Source organism: Schistocerca cancellata, chromosome 5 (assembly GCF_023864275.1).
Source record: "Schistocerca cancellata isolate TAMUIC-IGC-003103 chromosome 5, iqSchCanc2.1, whole genome shotgun sequence".
Classification (NCBI taxonomy): domain Eukaryota; kingdom Metazoa; phylum Arthropoda; class Insecta; order Orthoptera; family Acrididae; genus Schistocerca; species Schistocerca cancellata.
In genome coordinates, this window is record NC_064630.1 from 739,568,235 (window position 1) to 739,591,350 (window position 23,116).

At 45.4% G+C, this 23,116-nt stretch overlaps 1 non-coding gene across 1 annotated transcript; it reads left to right on the top strand.

The window, feature by feature from the left end:
* The first annotated feature begins 16,787 nt into the window (after nt 1-16,787).
* On the top strand, nt 16,788-16,862 carry Trnas-uga (transfer RNA serine (anticodon UGA)). The gene has a single exon. It is a non-coding gene; the product is annotated as a tRNA-Ser (tRNA).
* Nucleotides 16,863-23,116: the final 6,254 nt, after the last annotated feature.

Sequence of the window (23,116 nt, forward strand, 5' to 3'; positions counted from 1 at the left end):
AGAAATTGCATTCATAGTAATTGAAACCTTACTGCATTGCCATTTACGAAACATTGATGACATTTTTCATTTTTTAAAAATTACGTCCTTCAGATGGCGTTCTCCTGTACGAATACATTCGTGAAATCTGCTGTTAGATTCCTCGTTGGCCGCTGCAGTATCTCAGCTAGGATACTGTGAACTGAATCCCGAATTCTCTGTTTTAACTAGTCCAGAGTTTCTGGTCGAGTCGTGTAGACTTCGCTCTTGATGTAGCCCCACAAGAAAAAATCACAAACGGGTAAATCTAGCGATCAGGGGACCAGGGAATGTTACCGAATCGTGACATCACACGGCTACCAAACGATTCTCGCACATACGCCATTGATTGCCGTGCAGTGTGTGATGTCGCTCCGTCCTGTTGAAACCAGGCTTCTTGAACGTTTGGAAAGTTATTCAGTGCAGGTGTAACGAAAGTTCGTATCATCTACACGTAACCATCGGCATTGACAGCTGTTGTGTTTCCCTGTTCATTTGGGAAAAAAGACGGTCTGATAATCCCATGTGATGAAACACCACACCATACTGTCACTTTACTAGCGTGTAACGGGTGCTCATGAATCTCATTAGGATTTGTGTTTGCCCAAAAACGGTACTTTTGTTTATTCACATAACCTGTGAGATGGAAATGAGTCTTATCTGACATCCACAACTTCCAGAATGAGATTTTTACTCTGCAACGGAGTGTGCACTGATATGAAACTTCCTGGCCGATTAAAACTGTGTGCCCGACCGAGACTCGAACTCGGGACCTTTGCCTTCCGCGGGCAAGTGCTCTACCATCTGAGCTACCGAAGCACGACTCACTCCCGGTACTCACAGCTTTGGTTCTGCCAGTACCTAATCTCCTACCTTCCAAAGGTAGAGCACTTGCCCGCGAAAGAGAAAGGTCCCGAGTTCGAGTCTCGGTCGGGCACACAGTTTTAATCTGCCAGGAAGTTTCATCCACAACTTGTTTAGAAATTGATCGTCATCGTTTATTTTTGTTATCATTCGTTGACAGAATCCTAATCGTAACCGGTAATCGTTGTCCTTCAATTGTTGCACCACCTGTAAGGCCGAGCGGTTTTAGGTGCTTAAGTCAGGAACCGCGCGACTGCTACGGTCGCAGGTTCGAATCCTGCCTCGGGCATGGATGTGTGTGATGTCCTTAGGTTAGCTAGGTTTAAGTAGTTCTAAGTTCTAGGGGACTGATGACCTCAGAAGTTAAGTCCTATAGTGCTCAGAGCCATTTGAACCATTTGAACCATCTGTAATTTTAAATCACGATGAAGAATTCTGCGAACACTCTCCCGGGACATTTCGAGCACTGCTGCTTGCCTACGAATTGAACGCCGTGGGCTCCGTAACATAGACTCGCGTACAACAACAATGCTCGCTGGAGAACGCACACTTCTTGGTCGTCCTGTTGGTTTCTTATTGAGAGCAGATCCCGTCTCTTCGAAGTTATTAATCCAACATTTTATCGCGTGGTTCGACGGAACGGCATCATGATTTCCTAAATTATCAAAACGTCGAAACTCCCTCTGCGCCGCTACCAAACCATTACTGTTTTAATAAAACATTCTTATGGCTAACGCACGCTGTTCTCCGTTCCACTGATCCATGACTACTGGCGGACTGTTTACTTGCTTAACTGTCACGAACTCGCCGTGTGCCACCTGCCCATGGCTGCCAGTACTGATTTCAAACATTCCCGTTATTCTGTGTCACGCTGTACATCGAATTGTCTGTCTCCACAGTCATAAATAGGCTCTGTAACTTTCTCTACTTTACATTGCGACTGATAATTTGTTTATGGAATGTGCAATAAAAGTGTCGCAGACGAGCAAAGAGTTTTTTTACAATCACTATTACAACTTTTCCGTACTGTCGCTGACGATATAACCGTATACCTGACAACTCGTACATGGACATTTACAAAGGGTGTTCGGAAATTCTCGTTACAACTTATAGAGAGGAGTGAGTAAACAATATTTTGCATTGGAACCCATGTACGGAAATGTACCATTTCCATGCTACAAACATTTGAAAACGTGTTGGTGCTGTGGTGTCACCGCCAGACACCACACTTGCTAGGTGGTAGCCTTTAAATCGGCCGCGGTCCGCTAGTATACGTCGGACCCGCGTGTCGCCACTGTCAGTAATTGCAGACCGAGCGCCGCCACAAGGCAGGTCTAGAGACAGATCCTAGCACTCGTCCCAGTTGTATAGCAGACTTAGCGAGCAATGGTTCACTGAGAATTACGCTCTCATTTACCGAGACGATAGTTAGCATAGCCTTCAGCTACATTTGCTACGACCTAGCAAGGCGCCGTATTCAATTGATATTGATATTCTATTAATTTATCATCAAGAGCGATGTTCTACAAATGTGGATTAAAGTTAAGTATTCCAGAAGCTACGTACTTTTCTTTATAGCATTCATTACGTATTCTGTTTCAGACCTCACGCCAGCCTGCGTGAGTTTAAGCGCGTGCCTTTCGGCTTCCTCGCATTGTGTCTAGGCTGTCTTGTCTAGACACAACAGGTACCATGACCACTTTTACAAATAACTGATTAGGCGTGACTCAGTACATCAATTGTTTTACAGTTTGACTCTCTGATAGCCAAAGAAATTGCTCGAGTGCAACGTGATCCTGTTCGGTCTCTTCCAGTTCGGCTGTGCGGCCTCTCCGTGGACCGCCACAGTGATGCCTGCCGACGATGAAGGTACCCCTTTCTCGAAGCCGTTGTTGAATTGTGGCGAAAAGGGTACGCGATGGAGTCGGACGTTGTACATATCGATACTGATCAAGGCGACAAGCAGCTCTTCCATTACCGCGAGATTCGCCGTTCGGAAGGATCGCGTCGGTGTATTCTGCAAACGTGTACTCAAGCATGTTACTCTTAACACACACACGGGGACGTGAATGAGGTTCGAACCAGGTTAGAGAGGAAGCATGGACGTCAAATGTCATCAGTCGATTCGATGTATCCACCCCACACTTCGACTACCCTGTTGCATACCTACCTAACAAACAGGTTTTCAAACCAGGCATAGGTTCCTATTCAAAATGTTGTGTACTCACACCCCACTATAACTCATCGAAGTACGGAACGGGAATTTCCGAACACACTGTATAATTAAAATGTTCATTTCTAAAAGGCTCTATATTCAAACTCTCTAGTTTCGAGAAAAAATTCAAAATGCGTTTTAAAATCAAACTTTCGCTCCTAGGAAATCTGCATTTTTATACGTCGGTGGTGAACATCAAATAATACAGTCTACACCGAAATTAGTTTTATTCATTCGGTGGAAAGAAAGTTATACGTTAACAATTTCTGTGAAATAAGGACCTTTCAGCCATTATTCAAAAATATGCGATTTTTAAGGATTTATCTTCTTAAAAAGTTTGTGGGTATTAGAGTTGGTTGGTTTCTTGAGTCAGGGGAGGGGACCAAACAGCGAGGTCATCAGTGCCACCGGATTAGCGAAGGTGAGGAAGGAAGTCCGCCGTGACCTTTCAAAGGAACCATTCTGGCATTTGCATGAAGCGATTTAGGGAAATCACGGAAGACCTAAATGAGGATGGCCGGACGCGGGTTTGAACCGTCGTCATCCGAACGCGAGTGCAACTGCAACTGCGCCACCTCGCTCGGTGTAGGTACTGGAGTGTTGGAACATTTATTTTGTGTTTACGGTCCACTGGGTATAGCACCAACATATACATCGGTAGCTGGGATGTACAGTGCATACAGCAATGTTTTAGTGTGAGGTACAAGTTCTCTCCGACAGGGATTTTCAGTGTTGCTTGCAAGTATGTAAGGTGTAATTTTTAACGTTCTTTGTTGTGGATTGGCAAGACAGCCAACCCACTATGTGGAAGCCGAAAGGCACGCGTTTAAGCTCACGCCGGCTGGCGTGAGGTCTGGAACAGGACAAGGAATTTATAGTAGCAAATAACGTACGTAACTACTGGAATACTTAACTTTAATTCATAATTGGTGAACATCGCTCTTGACGGTACATGTTTTACAGCATCAATAGTAACTGGTAATGGCGCCTTGCTAGGTCGTAGCAAATGACGTAGCTGAAGGCTATGCTAACTATCGTCTCGGCAAATGAGAGCGTAATTTGTCAGTGAACCATCGCTAGCAAAGTCGGCTGTACAACTGGGGCGAGTGCTAGGAAGTTTCTCTAGGCCTGCCGTGTGGCGGCGCTCGGTCTGCAATCACTGATAGTGGCGACACGCGGGTCCGACGTATACTAACGGACCGCGGCCGATTTAAAGGCTACCACCTAGCAAGTGTGGTGTCTGGCGGTGACACCACATTCTTCATGTCCTATATTTTAATCATCTTGGACTGGAGCATTTCGGTTGCACAATAATCACCGGGGGGAGTCTTAGATTCTGTTGTTCGCTAACTTAAGTCGAAAGTAGGTTTTACAAGTCGACCAATGAAATAAAATGTGGTCACCACAGCTCGATTACCGATATAGGGGTAGCAAAGGAAGAAGGACTGGTGACGTGCGACTTGGGAACAATACGTGTAAGGAGGTAATTTAAATAAACGGAAAACAGTTCGTAGCAGAACGAAACGGGGTGGGGAAGGCAGGCTCTGTGAGATGAGTCAACGTCAGAGTGGCAGAATGCTTTATAGTACACTTCATTGGTAGGGACTGGGGTGCAGTGACGCAACGCCAGGGTCACAATACGCAATATAATGAACTTAATTCAAGCAACAGTGAAAGGTTACGGCTTCACCCCTAATTTCTCTTGTGATCCACATACATTCAGCAACCTCAGTGTAAGATTCTTTTTACGATCGAAGAATTCCTTGCTTTTTAAATACAGGGTGATTCAAAAAGAATACCACAACTTTAAAAATGTGTATTTAATTAAAGAAACATAATATAACCTTCTGTTATACATCATTACAAAGAGTATTTAAAAAGGTTTTTTTTCACTCAAAACAACTTCAGAGATGTTCAATATGGCCCCCTCCAGACACAAATGCTTGCTGGATGCGTGCTACATTTTCATCACTCGTTCTCGGCCGTCCAGAACTTTTCCCTTTGCCACAAACACCCATTCTCTGTAAACTGTTTATACCAACGTTTAATACACCACCTATCAGGAGGTTTAACACCATACTTCGTTCGAAATGCACGCTGAACAACTGTCGTCGATTCACTTCTGCCGTACTCAATAACACAAAAAGCTTTCTGTTGAGCGGTCGCCATCTTAGCATCAACTGACGCTGACGCCTAGTCAACAGCGCCTCAAGCGAACAAATGTACAACTAAATGAAACTTTATAGCTCCCTTAATTCGCCGGCAGATAGTGCTTAGCTCTGCCTTTTGTCGTTGCAGAGTTTTAAATTCCTAAAGTTGTGGTATTCTTTTTGAATCATCCTGTATATATTTTTGTTCCTGTAAGTCTAGAAGAAATATTGAGATTATGTAATAAAATATATGACAATGGTGAATGGCCTGAGGACTTTTTGACAACAGTAATGATTCCATTACCGAAAAAACAAGGAACCAAGAAATGCAGCGAGCACAGGACAATCAGCCTCATTTCACATGCAGCCAAAGTGATGTTAAGAATAATTAATAAAAGACTTGAAAAAGTAATAGAGGAGAATCTCGGCGAGGAGCAGTTTGGCTTTAGACGGAATACGGGCGCCAGAGATGCAATAGAGCTCCTACGAATCTTGGGAGAAAGGTTTATTGAAAAAGGAAGAGACCTATATACGTGCTTCATCGATTTAGAAAAGGCATTTGACAATGTTGTTTGGGACAAGCTGGCGACTATTATGAGGGAAAAGAGAGTGGACTGGAAAACCAGAAGACTTATAAACTCATTATACCTTAATCAAAAAGTTTCAGTTTAAGTGAGAGGAGAAAGTACAAACTGGATCAGACTAGGGAAAGGAGTAAGACAAGGATGCTGTTTATCACCTACTCTTTTCAACCTGTACTTGGAAAATATGATTGACCAATGCTCATTAGATGACAAAGGAGTGGAAATTGGAGGAAGAAGAGTAGGGTGCTTGAGATTTGCTGATGACATGGTCCTTTTAGCCACAGGGGAAAAAGAATTACAGGATTTGGTGGATACCATTGCAACTAACGGAAAAAAATATGGAATGAAAATTAACACAAATAAAACAAAAGTATTGGCAATAGGAGGAAATAAGGAAATAAAAATTGTGCTGAATGGAGAAACACTAGAACAGGTGCAAAATTTTAAGTATCTTGGAAGCAGGATAGACACCGACTGGAAGTGCACCACAGAAATTAAAACAAGGATAGCAATGGCAAAAGAGGCGTTTTATAAGAAAAGGAGAATCCTCTGCAGCGGTCTGGACAGAGAACTCAGAAAGAGACTCATAAAATGTCTTGTATGGAGTGTTCTTCTATATGGAGCTGAAACATGGACTTTGAGGAAAAAAGACAGAGAAAGGCTGGAGGCTTTTGAGATCTGGACATGGCGGAAGATGGAAAGAATAAGTTGGATGGACAGAGTAAAAAATGAAGAGGTACTGAGACGAGCGGGAGAGAAAAGACAGTTACTAGATGTAATAAAGAGAAGAAAAAGAAATTGGATTGGGCATATATTAAGAAAGAATGACGGACTGATAAAAACAGTTTTAAAAGGTTATGTAGAAGGGAAAAGGAAGCGAGGAAGGAAGAGATTCCAGATACTGGATGACATGATGGACGGTACAACATACAGCAGCCTTAAGAAGGAAGCAATGGATCGCAGAAAATGGAGAGGCAAAGGACGTGCTAATATAGCAGATAACTGATGATGATGAAGTCCAGAATTTTCTTTCCGTCAGCTTTTGATTAGGTAGCGTGGTTATCTCCAATCTGATTATTAATTAGGACGTAGTGCAGTAGATTATGAGTTTTTATGGTGCTAGAAATGAACTTCAGATGTTCAAATTTCATTTTGTACACTTTTATAGTAGACTAAAATCATGACTTTTTCTATATCTCATTTATTTTGACCACCCGAGACATCTTTTTGTCCAGACGAAAAATAACTGTATCAGTCGAATCTTGTTTGATTACCAGAGGGTATTAACGTACATGATTAAGATATGAGCAGCAGTATGTCTTTTTTTTACTGTTCTTCTAACTTACATTCTCGTTTTGAAATGAAGTTGGCTGACTGAACGATGGGTGTGAATTTTCCTTGTGTACCCTATGTGTTAGTCCAGGAGAGGTACTGACACATTTACGTTGCGTTTCTAATAACGACATTTTTGCGCGAGTGCTACACTGTGATACGTTTTCGAACACGTCCTGAGGAGAGGAAGTGGATAACCGAATGAAAATATAGTGCCTTTATTTCTCCAGTTCATATCTTCGTAACAAACTTACAAGAGGGGCAGTCATTCTGGTTTATATCCCTTTGGTATCTCAACAATTTTTATTTTCTTCTAGACAAAAAGTTGCTTCAGAACAGTTTTATTTATAGTTTTTTCCGTTGCATGCGAATACAGAACTAGTGAATGTTAACTTACCTGTACTAAGGAACATACCAATTCGTTGCTTTATTTAAGGGCAGTTTTACAGCGTCACATCAGCTGAATATGCATGGTAGTTTCATGTCACAAATGATTGGCCGCAGCCTTCGGCGGCTGAGTGCCTATCAGTCTGTCCGGATTGAACGCTTTGTTCTTTGGGCAGAGCGCAATTTACGCGATTTGAATACAATGTTGCGTTCTGCTGGGAGGAGGAAGCTGTGTCGCACCTCATACTGTCTCGGATTAACAGACGAAACCATTTCCTGGGGGGTTCCGGGGGGGGGGGGGGGGTATAAGAAGATAGGAAGAAGGCACTGGGCCGCCATTGTGCGGTAACGAGGCGTGGGAGACTGCCATGGGAAGCTGTGTAGGGGGCGGCGGCGGGCGCCCGTTTTATGCAGAGATCAAACAAACAGAAGCCGCTTGTTTGTTCATCGAACACCGAGGCTTGTTTTTACACGTCCTTCAGTAGATAGTGACTCAAAAATTTTATTTTTAACTTTTTTACTTCTTAATCATCGGATCTAGTGGTTTTAGTGGGTTTTAAAGGTCTTATTAGGATATTTGTTAACCTAGAGTGAATATTAAAGTATTTGTCTCGAGTGTAGCGTTGTCTGGAAGGAGAACGTTGACGATAAACAACAGAGACAAGAGAAGAACAGAAGCTTTTGCAATATTATACCGAAGATCAGGAGGGCAGGCAGAGTAACTAATTAAGAGGCCCTCCAACGAACTGGAGGGGAGAGGCCAGAGTTTTATGAGACGAGTAGACCAAAAGAAAGGATCGACTGGAAGGACACTCCTGGGGCATCAAGGACTCGTCAGTTTGGTAATGGAAGATAGTAAAGCGGATAAAAATTGTAGAGGAAGGCTAAGTAAGCGGTAAGCAGGTTCAAGCCGATGTAAGTTGCTGTAATTAAGCAGAGATCAAGAGCCTTGTACAAGGTTAGTGTGGAGAGCTGCATCTTACCAGTTTTCCAACCAAAGAAGAGAAAAAAAAACGGTTGAATTAAATAACTCAGCACGCTTTCGTGGCCATCATCACTGACGGTAAAATGTGAATCGTTGAACCGCGTCATATTTCTCTTCCGACTTTTGCAGTGACTTTCGGTCCGTCTACTTGGATCGTTTTCAGGATTCCTCTCGTGTCCGTGAAGAATGTTCAGCCTGCGTGGTCCTGATGAAGTTTTAATACGAGTAAACAGTTAGCTGCTAAGGCAATCTGAAGTCGTTTTAGCACTATGATATTGTACACTATCGTAAGTACACCCCATTAATCACTTGCAGTGGTATATCACATGGGTTGCGGTGCAGAAATGTATCAAGATGAAACCTTAGTTGCTTAGACATCGATTACGAACAAATTAAGACAGTAAACACAGATGAAAAAGAAGAAAGGTACGACAGTATGAGAATAGCCTTCATTCTCAATAACAACTAACGTTGCTGCAGATTCTCTCTACTTGACGGTACACCGAGGTGACAGAGGTAATGGGATAGCGATGGCTCGTATACAGGCAGCGGTAGTACAGCGTGCTTAAGGTGTAAAAGGTCAGTGGACTGGCAGAGCTTCCGTTTGCCCTCAGGTGATTCATGTGAAAAGGTTTCCGACATGATTATGGCCGCATGACACGAATTAACCGACTCTGAACGCGGACTGTGTAATGGTTCTTTATTTGCGACACCATTACCACCCGCCAACCCTATTTTTCCATACCGTAGATTAATGAATATTTTTCTACGTAATGTCTCATATTTTTCACTCTATTCAAATTTGGTTTCATTTTTATATGTATGTACGTCGATATTTTGAGATGTTGAAATCGATATAATGTCTAGTGTGAATAGCTTTGTACTTATTATTATCTTTGATGCTGGCTTGTGACTTTTGGAGCGGAAGCTTACAGGATAGTCAAGTTTTTGTGTTGAATATGAACAGTCTTGACTTTGTGTTGGAAATGAAAAGATGAGTCTGTGGACAATGAAAAATGTTGCGAGTTTTATTAAGAGCAGTAACGGCTGCGAAATTGTATGATGAAGTAATGTTTTGAACATTCGAAAGTATAAAAAGTTTAATAAATGTGAATTTTTGTGAAAAGTGAGTGTCAAGAATTATTTTCATGTGACCATTGTTTAACAAAGTGTGAAGCACATTGCAATGAAAAACATAAATCATCAAATTCATCCTGAAAGATTGTCTTCGTTAGTTCTTCAAGTCGCCGTAATTAACATCCGAGTGCCTTTCGAACCAACAGCGATAGTCATGCTACCTAGACAACATCTTTAATTACGAGCCAAAGCCAGAGCGAGATCGTCGTTGGATTGCAAATACAAGATAAGTGATATTATTGTTAATTTTCTTCAGTGACTGTAATCAATTGATTAAAGACCTTTTAGTTGCGCAATAAAAAGAGCATACTTAGAGTGCGCGACGTGATAACCTTTGAACTAATTAACTGTTAGTGGAGGTATTGTTATAACTGGTAGTTGGAGCTAGAGCCATGGGACAGTCCATTTCGGAAATCGTTAGGAAATTCAGTGTTCCGAGATCCATAGTGTGAAGGGTGTGCTGAGAATACGAAATTTCACGCATTACCTCTCACCACGGACAATACATTGGCCTACAGCTTTCACTTAACAACCGAGGGCAAAGCCGTTTGCGTAGAGTTGTCAGTGCTAACAGACAAGCAACACTGCGTGAAATAGCCGTAGAAATCAGTGTGGGACGTACGATGAAAGTATTCTCTACGACAGAGTGGCGAAATTTGGTTAATGGGTTGTGACAGCAGACGACCGAGGGAGTGCCTTTGCTGACAGCACAGCATCGCCTCTTCTGGGCTGGTGACCATACCGATCGGACCGTAGACCACTGCAAACCTGTGGCCTGGTACGACGAGTCCCGATTTTGGCTGGTAAGAGCTGATGGTCGGGTTCTAGTGTGGTCCACACCCCACGAAGCCGTGGACCCACGTTTTGACTGAGGCACTGTGCAAGTTGGAGATGGCTCCATAATGGTGTAGCCTGTGTTTACAGGGAATGGATTGAGTCCTCTGATCCAACTGAACCGATCACTGACTGAAAACGGGTGTATTCGGCTACTTGGACACCGTTTACAGCCCTTCATGGACTTCATTGCCCCAAACAAAGGATTTCATGCCACCAGACCACAATTGTTCGCGACTGGTTTGAAGAACATTGTGTACAATTGGAGCGAAAGATTTTGCCACCCAGGTCGCCAGACGTGAATACCATCCAACATTTTATGGGACGTAACCGAGAGGTCAGTTCGTACGAAACATCCTTCACCGGCAACACTTTCGCAGTTATGGACGGCTGTAGAGACAGAATAGCTCAGTATTCCTGCAGGGCACTCCCGACGTGTTGAGTCCATGCCACGTGGGCTTCCTGCACTGTGTCAGACAAAAGGAGGTCCGACGCTATGTTAGAAGTATCCAACGATTTTTGTCACTGTCTAAGTCGACTTTTCATAGGTTCTGTGTGTCCATCTGTCACGTTACGTCAAGCTTTCATATGTTTTGTGTGTCCTCCTATCACCTTACATGTGACTGTTTGATAATCTAGTTACAACTCACACAGACCCATCGATCAGGCAGTTACGGTAATTCACCTACACTACTGGCCATTAAAATTGCTACAGCAGGAAGAAATGAAGATGACAAACGGGTATTCATTGCACAAATATATTATACTAGAACTGACACGTGATTACATTTTCACGCAGTTTGCGTGCATAGATCCTGAGAAATCAGTACCCAGGACAACCACCACTGGCCGTAATAACGGCCTTGATACGCCTGGGCATTGAGTCAAACAGAGCTTAGATGGCGTGTACAGGTACAGCTGCCCATGCTGCTTCAACACGATACCACAGTTCATCAAGAGTAGTGACTGGTGTAGTGTGACGAGCCAGTTGCTCGGCCAGCATTGACCAGACGTTTTCAGTTGGTGAGAGATCAGGAGAATGTGCTGGACAGGGCAGCAGTCGGACATTTTCTGTATCCAGAAAGGCCCGTACAGGTCCTGTAACATGCGGTCGTGCATTATCCTGCTGAAATGTAGGATTTCGCAGGGAACGAATCAAGGGTAGAGCCACGGATCATAACACATCTGAAATGTAACGTCCACTGTTCAAAGTGCTAGCGCTCTCGCTTCCCACGCCCGGGTTCCCGGGTTCGATTCCCGGCGGGGTCAAGGATTTTCTCTGCCTGGTGATGGCTGGGTGTTGTGTGCTGTCCTTAGGTTAGTTAGGTTTAAGTAGTTCTCAGTTCTAGGGGACTGATGACCGTAGATGTTAAGTCCCATAGTGCTCAGAGCCATTTGAACCATTTTTTTTTGTTCAAAGTGCGCTCAATGCGAACAAGAGGTAACCGAGACATGTAACTAATCGCACTCCATAAGGTCACGCTGGGTGATACGGCAGTATGGCGATGACGAATACACGCTTCCAATGTGCGTTCACCGCGATGTCGCCAAACACGGATGCGACCATCATGATGCTGTAACCAGAACCTGGATTCATCCGAAAAAATGTTTTGCCATTCGTGCACCCAAGTTCGTCGTTGAGTACACCATCACAGGCGCTCCTGTCTGTGATGCAGCGTCAAGGGTAACTGCAGCCACGGTCTCCGAGCTGATAGTCCATGCTACTGCAAACGTCGTCGAACTGATCGTGCAGATGGTTATTGTCTTGCAAACGTCCCATCGGTTGACTCAGGGATCGAGACGTGGCTGCACGATCCGTTACAGCCATGCGGATAAGATGCCTGTCATCTCGACTGCTAGTGATACGAGGCCGTTGGGATCGAGCACGGTGTTCCTTATTACCCTCCTGCATCCACCGGTACCACATTCTGCTAACAGTAATTGGATCTTGACCAACGCGAGCAGCAATGTCGCCATACGATAGACCGCGATCGCGATACGTTACAATCCGACCTTTATGAAAGTCGGAAACGTGATGGTACGCATTTCTCCTCCTTACACCAGGCATCACAACAACGTTTCACCAGGCAACGCCGGTCAACTGCTGTTTGTGTATGAGAAATCGGTTGGAAACTTTCCTCATGTCAGCACGTTGTAGGTGTCGCCACCGGCGCCAGCCTTGTGTGAATGCTCTGAAAAGCTAATAATTTGCATATCACAGCATCTTCTTCCTGTCGGTTAAATTTTGCGTCTTTAGCACGTCATCTTCGTGGTGTAGCAATTTTAATGGCCAGTAGTGTAAATATGAGTTTGTTCATCTTCAGCATACAAATGAGGCGCACTTACTACCTTGGTGACCACGGTATCAGTTGGTTTTGACCCTGACGAACAGATTCTTGGCCGCCAGATTGTGGTGGTGTGGATTCTGAATAGTGGTGCCTGTGTGTCGAGTCGGCGGCCCCGGCGACTAGCTACTGCGCCACAGGCTCTGAGGCCGCTGCGGCGTCAGCGCCGGCAGAAGGTAGCGTAGTGTGGCTCGCAGCGGTTTGCTGGCCACGGCAGAGATAAGCGCCGGGCAGACGGGCCGCCGCTATCTGCGAGGCGCACGTGCCTGCGCCAGGCCACTCCGGGGCACTGCCCTCCCACGCAGCACTAGGCACACCTGCAGCCGCGAGAGGGCACAAACAACAGCGTCTTTTGTCACAGGTATCTACCCGAGCCTATCTCATCTCCACCAGAAAATCTCTCTCCCGTCAGAAAGTACGGTGGACGAAAAAATTATGATGCGATAGCAGCGCTTCCTAGAAAGTAACAACAGCTGAAACGCCGTTAGCCGAGATAAAGCGTCGGGAATCAATTTATCCATCTAATACATTACTGGACATTAAAACTGCTACACCACGAAGATGACGTGCTACAGACGCGAAATTTAACCGACAGGAAGAAGATGCTGTGATATGCAAATGATTAGCTTTTCAGAGCATTCACACAAGGTTGGCGCCGGTGGCAACACCTACAACGTGCTGACATGAGGAAAGTTTTGAACCGATTTCTCATACACAAACAGCAGTTGACCGGCGTTGCCTGGTGAAACGTTGTTGTGATGCCTGGCGTAAGGAGGAGAAATGCGTACCATCACGTTTCCGACTTTCATAAAGGTCGGATTGTAACGTATCGCGACTGCGGTCTATCGTATCGCAACATTGCTGCTCGCGTTGGTCGAGATCCAATGACTGTTAGCAGGGTATGGAATCGGTGGGTTCAGGAGTGTAATACGGAACGCCGTGCAGGATCCCAACGGCCTCGTATCAATAGCAGTCGAGATGACAGGAATCTTATCCGCATGGCTGTAACGGATCGTGCAGCCACGTCTCGATGCCGTAGTCAACAGTGCAAGTGTGCAAGACAACAACCATCTGCACGAACAGTTCGACGACGTTTGCAGCAGCACGGACTATGAGCTCGGAGACCATGGCTGCGGTTACCCTTGACGCTGCATCACAGACAGGAGCGCCTGCGATGGTGTACTCAACGGCGAACTTGGGTGCACGAATGGCAAAACGTCATTTTTTCGGAAGAATCCAGGTTCTGTTTACAGCATCATGATGGTCGCATCCGTGTTTGGCGACATCGCGGTGAACACACATTGGAAGCGTGTATTCGTCATCGCCATACTGGCGTATTACCCTGCGTGATGGTATGGGGTGCCATTGGTTACACGTCTCGGTCACCTCTTGTTCGCACTGACGGCACTTTGAACAGTGGACGTTACATTTCAGATGTGTTATGATCCGTGGCTCTACCCTTGATTCGTTCCCTGCGAAACCCTACATTTCAGCAGGATAATGCACGACCGCATGTTGCAGGTCTTGTACGGGCCTTTCTGGATACAGAAAATGTCCGACTGCTGCCCTGGCCAGCACATTCTCCAGATCTCTCACCAATTGAAAACGTCTGGTCAATGGTGGCCGAGCAACTGGCTCGTCACAATACGCCAGTCACTACTCTCGATGAACTGTGGTATCGTGTTGAAGCTGCATGGGCAGCTGTACCTGCACACGCTCTCTTTGACTCAATGTCCAGGCGTACCAAAGCCGTTATTACGGCCAGAGGTGGTTGTTCTGGATACTGATTTCTCAGGATCTATGCACCCAAATTGCGTGAAAATATAATCACATGCCAGTTCTAGTATAATATATTTGTCCAATGAATACCCGTTTATGATCTGCATTTCTTCTTGCTGTAGCAATTTTAATGGCCAGTACTGTGAATCTGTCATAGTTGTCTCTACATGTCGCAACGAAAATCATTCAGGGAGGATGGTAAGGAGGGGCCGTATGGAGGCCTGGCCCGCACCGCAAAAACTAAAAATGTCAAAAAGAAATATTTTTGTTTTAATACTGAGGTGTGGCTACCGCTATAATCGTAAAAGACCCATACGTGATTAGATCGTAAGGTGGAATTACTTTTTACTGAGGACATACGAGTCTCCACTTGATCTTCGATAAGCATAGGAGCTGAAGTAATGAATTAAAATTTGTGCCACAGCCAGGACGTAAACTTGCGTCTCCTGCTATTTGCGCAGGTGTGCTAGCGACTACGCCACTTTAATACTTTATAACGGCTTAGCAGACTGAATTTTTCAGTGGACTCTTTGTACGAATTAAGTCAGCAGTAACATCTCGAAACTAGCACTCCTTCGTTTCTGATTTCCAGTGGCATCCGGTCAGATGCGCATGCGGCAGTTCGACCGGCAAAATCGCCAACACTTTAGAAAGTGGTTAGCAGAACGAAGCGCTTGAGATGTGGTTTTGTAGACGGATGTTGAAAATGAAATGGTCTAGTAAGACGACAAACGTGAAGCTTCTCGGCAGAATCACGTGGAAAACACTGTGAAGAGGAAGGGACAGGATGATAGGACATTTGTTAAGGCATCGTGGAATACTAATATTACTAGAGGGAAGCGTATAGGTTAGGGCAATAACTGTAAGGAAAGACATATCCAACAAATAACTGAGGATGCTGGGTGCAAGTGCTACTTTGAGATAAAGAGAGGTTTTGATGGGCTGCATCAAATCAGTGAGGAGTCAGATGACCCAAAGGAAGTGATGGAAAGTCTGAACACTCGTACTGTGTACCGCCTGAAGACTTCGAACACTTGTCAATTTCATTGATCCAATAATAAAGAAAAAAAGACAGTAATTATCGAAGTGAAGTATGTTCTAATAGAGAATGACAGTAAAACTGCGGTGTTTGCATTTGTTTACAAGTTTGATGTATCTCTTCAAAGTGGCCAAGTAAATCGTCTGAATGGTCGTTTCTGAAGTGCGCGCGTGTCTTGGCGATGTACTAAAAAAATATGTATTTTCTTTATTTGAGATTTATTTCTCACGAGTAGAACATAGGAGGGCAAATTATTAACGGATTCCCGCAGAGAGGCACAATACTGGTAGGGAGGATACACCCTCGTCCTTGCAACGGCGGCTGGGCTACGTGATGCGAAGAGCGTAGAGGTGAAGCGGCAGAGCTGATGCGGCATTGTACTGTACAGGATTGTACTCAGCCGTGCGATCAGCGTCGTGTTTTTTTACCTTTGTAGGGTAATCATTATATTTCGGATTCCACAATTCCAATTGTTCGCAACACAGATCTATCAAGTTTTATGTTTTCTGATAACTGCACAACGAATCTCATTCTGAAATAGAATGTAAATTAATTTACGCACCTCCTGTCGTTATATTATTTCCGTCTCTTTCTCGCTCAGTTGCGAGATACCGCCCCCACCCCCTGCACCCCTCCCGTCAAAACAAAGCGAACGAACCGATTCCCTGGATGTACCGACACTGGCGCCAAACTTGTTTGTTGTTAGAATGAGATTTTCACTCTGCAGCGGAGTGTGCACTGATATCAAACTTCCTGGCAGATTAAAACTGTGTGCCGGACCGAGACTCGAACTCGGGACCTTTGCCTTTCGCGGGCAAGTGCCCTACCAACTGAGCTACCCAAGCAGGACTCACACCCCGTCCTCACAGATTCACTTCTGCCAGTACCTCGTCTCCTACCTTCCAAACTTTACAGAAGCTCTCCTGCGAACCATGCAGAACTAGCACTCCTGAAAGAAAGGATATTGCGGAGACATGGCTTAGCCACAGCCTGGGGGATGTTTCCAGAATGAGATTTTCACTCTGTAGCGGAATGTGCGCTGATATGAAACTTCCTGTTTGGAAGGTAGGAGACGAGGTACTGGCAGAAGTGAAGCTGTGAGGACGGGTCGTGAGTCGTGCTTGGGTAGCTCAGTTGGTAGAGCACTTGCCCGTGAAAGGCAAAGGCCCCGAGTTCGAGTCTCGGTCCGGCACACAGTTTTAATCTTGTTTGTTGTTGCTCGACAGTGCACAGTGTTGCGCGATTTGCCGTTCGCACTGGACGCCCCTTTTGTTGGTTTCGCGTGGCGCGGCCTGTGGGACTCGGCTGAGGTGACACAACGGCTCCGTTATCCGGCGTCCGCTTCCTAATGCGGAAGTCGTGTCCTGCGCTACCCCGCGCGTTTCGAGGTGGTTGCTGCTCCGACAGGGAATCACCGTCATGGTGGCACTCAGCGAGCTTCCTGCGCTGCTGGTCCCTTTTTTATGGACCCACGAAAAGAAAACCAGCTGAAAAACATTTTGCGTAACCGTCATTCATTAGTACACCAAGAGTAGCTTTAAACGTAAACGCCAGGGTGTCAACCAAATCTTTTCTACCATGTGACTACGAAATTAAGAGGATTCCATGATTGCCCTGTGCTACAGTTGTTGGGTGGAGGTTGTCGATGCAGCTATCTTGGTAGCTCTTTGGTTCCCTCTATCAGTCCATTATGTGAGTATCATGTTCATTGGTAGTGAAATACCGTGTGTTCATGTTCAGAGCTTTTACTGCAGGTGTGATTGACGGTGCAGAGACACCCTTGTGTAATACACCGATCAGCCAGAACAGAGCTACAGTCGATATAAACACATCCAGGCGACAACAGCGTCACCTCGCGAGGAATGGCTTCCAGTCAGACTCCCACACCGACATCCCCGGGATAACAAGGCCGCCCAGCAGTGTTAGTTCAAAAAAATGGTTCAAATGGCTCTGAGCACTATGGGACTTAACTACTGAGGTCATCAGTCCCCTAGAACTTAGAACTACTTAAACCTAACTAACCTAAGGACATCACACACATCTAGCCCGAGGCAGGATTCGAACCTGCGACCGTAGCGGTCACGCGGCTCCAAACTGACGCGCTTAGAACCGCACGGCCACAACGGCCGCCCAGCAGTGTTAGTGACGTCACACTAAGCGGCCCATAGCCGACGCAGCAGTCCACGGACACCTCCGTACAGACGCGCCTGATGCTAACGATCTTCTGTCCGTCATACAGAATGGAGCGAACTATAATTCGAACCAAAGACATAATTATATATATTCTTGTAAACAGCATAAAGGTTCATAACGAAATACCGATTACATATACGGCAGGAACAGGTTCTAGAACTCCTCTGAAAAGTGTTTATCTTCAGTACCAGAATGAACATCAAATTGTCAGTTTTTCTAAATAGAAAAGCACTTTGTCAGTAACAGACAGCGATAATGAGACTTGCAGTTGGTGATTTCTACGTGGAAAAGGAAATAAGCTGTAGAGAGATTGAAAATGGTAAGTAAAGAGAGCCTCAGCCTTTTGCTCACATCCTTACATGTAATGCACTTGGTTGTTTTTCATTTCCTTACCTTTCATAATATTTTTAATATTGTTTCAAGAAGTGTATCTTCAATAGCAGAGTGAACTTCAAATTGTCAGGCTTTTCTTAAAGGAAAGAGCAGTCCCTTAGTATCACAGTGCAAGACAGAAGCCGGCCGCGGTGGCCGTGCGGTTCTGGCACTGCAGTCGGGAATCGCGGGACTGCTACGGTCGCAGGTTCGGATCCTGCCTCGGGCATGGGTGTGTGTGATGTCCTTGGGTTAGTTAGGTTTAAGTAGTTCTAAGTTCTAGGGGACTTATGACCTAAGATGTTGAGTCCCATAGTGCTCAGAGCCATTTGAACCATTTTTGCAAGACAGAATCTTGTGATCAGTGATGTCTATGTTAAAAGGAGAATATTTTATATCTATCTTTTGTTTCCATTCTTTATTACTAGGGACACTCTTGAAAAAATTCTTCAAAAGAGATGTCACCATCAACATATGAGTAAATTCACAATAGTCATGTGCTTTATGAGATAAAGCGAACTCTTGTTACCTTATTGTAAACGAAAATAGTGAGGGTTTTGCTATGTATGACAGTGTTTAAGTTAATTTACTTTTAGTGTAATAGCTTGAAAATGTTAAGTCCTGCTGTCAGTTGGCATTTGTCACCACCTGTATGCGAGTTTTAAAGCGAAATAGTGTTCAGACAATTATAAAATAGTGGAAAAGTTCCTCAATCGATTAAACTTATTCCTGCCCGTATATGTAATCGGTATTTCGTTATGAACCTTTGCGCTGTTTACAAGAATATATATAATTTGGCCTGTGGTTCGAATTATAGTTCGCTCCTTTCTGTATGACGGACAGAAGATCGTTAGCATCAGGCGCGTCTGTACGGAGGTGTCCGTTGACTGCTGCGTCGGCTATGGGCCCCTTAGTGTGACGTCACTAACGCTGCTGGGCGGCCCTGTTATCCCGGGGGTGTCGCCCACACGGTGCATGCAGTACCAGTGAGCGTGCTGCCCGTGTGTAGAATGGGGAAGGCGTCCTATCTATCTGAGTTTGACTGATGGCAGATTGTGACGGCACGGCACGAGCATTTCCGAAACTGCACGAGATACCTTTGTCAGGTGTTCGAGGAGTACTGTGGCGAGTGTCTTCAACACGTGACAAAATCAAGGTGACACCACGTCCAGGCGCCGTGGAGGTGGACGTCGGACGTTGTAGGCTGGGCAGACGGGTGAAACAGGGTAGGCGGCGGGCTGTGGCGGAACTGACATCAGACTTCAATGTTGGGCAGAGTACAACTGTTCCGGTCACGAAAACTAACAACGGCCGGGAGAGCGGTGTGCTGACCACATGCCCCTCCATATCGGCATCCAGTGACGATTGTGGGCTGAGGATGACACGCCGGCAGGTCGGTAGTGTTGGGCCTTCATGGTCTGTTCGGACGGAGTTTAGTTTTTAGAGAACAACTGTGTCTGAACACACAGTACGCCCACCACTCCTAATGATGGGCCCCCACAGCTGACGTCCCATGCATGTCCCATTGTTAACACCACTACATCGGCAACTACGACTGAAATGAGCACGCACCATCGGCACTGGACGTTGCGCAGTGGCAGAGCGTTGCATGGTCTGATGAATCCCGATACCTTCTTTATCATGTCGATGGGATGGTGCAAATCCGTTGTCTTCCAGGGGAACAGCTCCTTGACAAGTGTTCTGCGAGACGGAGACAAACTGGCGGCGGCTCCATTGTGCTCTGGGGAATATTGGCGAGGGCATCCCACGGGTCTAGTGGAGCTTGTGCAAGGCGCCATGATGACCGAGCAGTATCGTACGCAGGTTGCAGACTACGTACGAGGTGCATTGAAGTTCTAAGGCCACCGATTTTTTTTCTAATTAACTACTCACCCGAAATCGATGAAACTGGCGTTACTTCTCGACGTAATCGCCCTGCAGACGTACACATTTTTCACAACGCTGACGCCATGATTCCATGGCAGCGGCGAAGGCTTCTTTAGGAGTCTGTTTCGACCACTGGAAAATCGCTGAGGCAATATCAGCACGGCTGGTGAATGTGCGGCCACGGAGAGTGTCTTTCATTGTCGGAAAAAGCCAAAAGTCACTAGGAGCCAGGTCAGGTGTGTAGGGAGCATGAGGAATCATTTCAAAGTTGTTATCACGAAGAAACTGTTGCGTAACGTTAGCTCGATGTGCGGGTGCGTTGTATTGGTGAAACAGCACACGCGCAGCCCTTCCCGGACGTTTTGTTGCAGTGCAGGAAGGAATTTGTTCTTCAAAACATTTGCGTAGGATGCACCTGTTACCGTAGTGCCCTTTGAAACGCAATGGGTAAGGATTACGCCCTCGCTGTCCCAGAACATGGACACCAACGTTTTTTCAGCACTGGCGGTTACCCGAAATTTTTTTGGTGGCGGTGAATCTGTTTGCTTCCATTGAGCTGACTGGCGCTTTGTTTCTGGATTGAAAAATGGCATCCACGTCTCATCCATTGTCACAACCGACGAAAAGAAAGTGCCATTCGTGCTGTCGTTGCGCGTCAACATTGCGTGGCAACATGCCACACGGGCAGCCATGTGGTCGTCCGTCAGCATTCGTGGCACCCACCTGGATGACACTTTTCGCATTTTCAGGTCGTCATGCAGGATTGCATGCACAGAACCCACAGAAATTCCAACTCTGGAGGCAATCTGTTCAACAGTCATTCGGCAATCCCCCAAAACAATTCTCTCCACTTTCTCGATCGTGTCGTCAGAACGGCTTGTGCGAGCCCGAGGTTGTTTCGGTTTGTTGCCACACGATGTTCTGCCTTCATTAAACTGTCGCACCCACGAACGCATTTTCGACACATCCATAACTCCATCACCACATGTCTCCTTCAACTGTCGATGAATTTCAATTGGTTTCACACCACGCAAATTCAGAAAAGGAATGATTGCACGCTGTTCAAGTAAGGAAAACGTCGCCATTTTAAGTATTTAAAACAGTTCTCATTCTCGCCGCTGGCGGTAAAGTTCCATCTGACGTACGGTGCTGCCATCTCTGGGACGAATTGACAATGAACGCGGCCTCATTTTAAAACAATGCACATGTTTTTATCTCTTTCCAGTCCGGAGGAAAAAAAATCGGAGGCCTTAGAACTTGAATGCATCTCGTACAGCCTATCATGACGATCATGTTTCCCGACAGCAGTGTCATTTCATCAAGGTAATGCGCCATGTCACAAGGCTAGGAGTATGATGGCGTGGCGTCAGTGCCCCATCGCCCCTCTCACCGGAATTTACAGGAGTCAGATGACTTGCGTGTCCAGATGTGGCGCCAACTCCCTCCAGCGACCTACGAAGGCCTCATTGCTTCTGTGCCGCGACGCGTTGCGGCTGCGATCCGTGCCGAACGTGGACATACCCGCTATTGGGTAGGTGGTTATAATGTTCTGCCTGATCAGTGTATACACGGTCTTACCAGCAGTACTCGACTTATACATCAAGGAAGCATACAATAACGCCAACGATGTTCGAGGTGCGACTTTCCAGGATACATGAAAAAGATGTAGATCGAAAGTGTCTAATGAGATTCACATGTACATTTATTTCCCATTTTTCTACATTTATCATCAAAGGCTTTCCTTACCGAGGGTCTAACTCAGTTTAAAACTTCTGAGTCGAACGTTGTAGCCTGGATTTCAGGCAGTCCCTTTCAGGAGCTGACCGATTGCTTGAAGAGAAGAAAGAAGCCACAATCACTGGACGCGAGGTCAAGGATATAAAGGGGAGCCCTAAAAGTTGACACACGAATTTCCAACACTTTTGAGGTGTGTGGATCTGGGCGTGCGTTGTGTTGTATGGAGATAGTTCAATATCTCAGCTTCAACCGCAGTCAGTTTTAAATTATACGCCTTAGTTTCTAAATTATTTAACCGTTCATCTTAGTTGTTACTGCTGTATCCGGCTTCTTTCAGGAAATTCTTGTCAGAAAACGCAGTTGCCTTGATTACCCGTGCAAATTATACAGGGTGTTACAAAAAGGTACGGCCAAACTTTCAGGAAACATTCCTCACACACAAAGAAAGAAAATATGTTATGTGGACATGTGTCCGGAAACGCTTACTTTCCATGTTAGAGCTCATTTTATTACTTCTCTTCAAATCACATTAATCATGGAATGAAACACACAGCAACAGAACGTACCAGTGTGACTTCAAACTCTTTGTTACAGGAAATGTTCAAAATGTCCTCCGTTAGCGAGGATACATGCATCCACCCTCCGTCGCATGGAATCCCTGATTCGCTGATGCAGCCCTGGAGAATGGCGTATTGTATCACAGCCGTCCACAATACGAGCACGAAGAGTCCCTACATTTGGTACCGGGGTTGCGTAGACAAGAGCTTTCAAATTCCCCCATAAATGAAAGTCAAGAGGGTTGAGGTCAGGAGAGCGTGGAGGCCACGGAATTGGTCCGCCTCTACGAATCCATCGGTCACCGAACCTGTTGTTGAGAAGCGTACGACAACTTCGACTGAAATGTGCAGGAGCTCCATCGTGCATGAACCACATGTTGTGTCGTACTTGTAAAGGCACATGTTCTAGCAGCACAGGTAGAGTATCCCATATGAAATCATGGCGGTGAATCGAGGAAGTACAGTACATACTGACGAAACTAAAATGAGCTCTAACATGGAAATTAAGCGTTTCCGGACACATGTCCACATAACATCTTTTCTTTATTTGTGTGTGAGGAATGTTTCCTGAAAGTTTGGCCGTACCTTTTTGCAACACCCTGTATTTGCTTTAGCTTCTTTGGCTTTGGTGAATATGAGTGATGCCACAGTATGGATTTCTTTTTAGATTTCACATTAATGGAAGAAAGTGATGTTTTGTC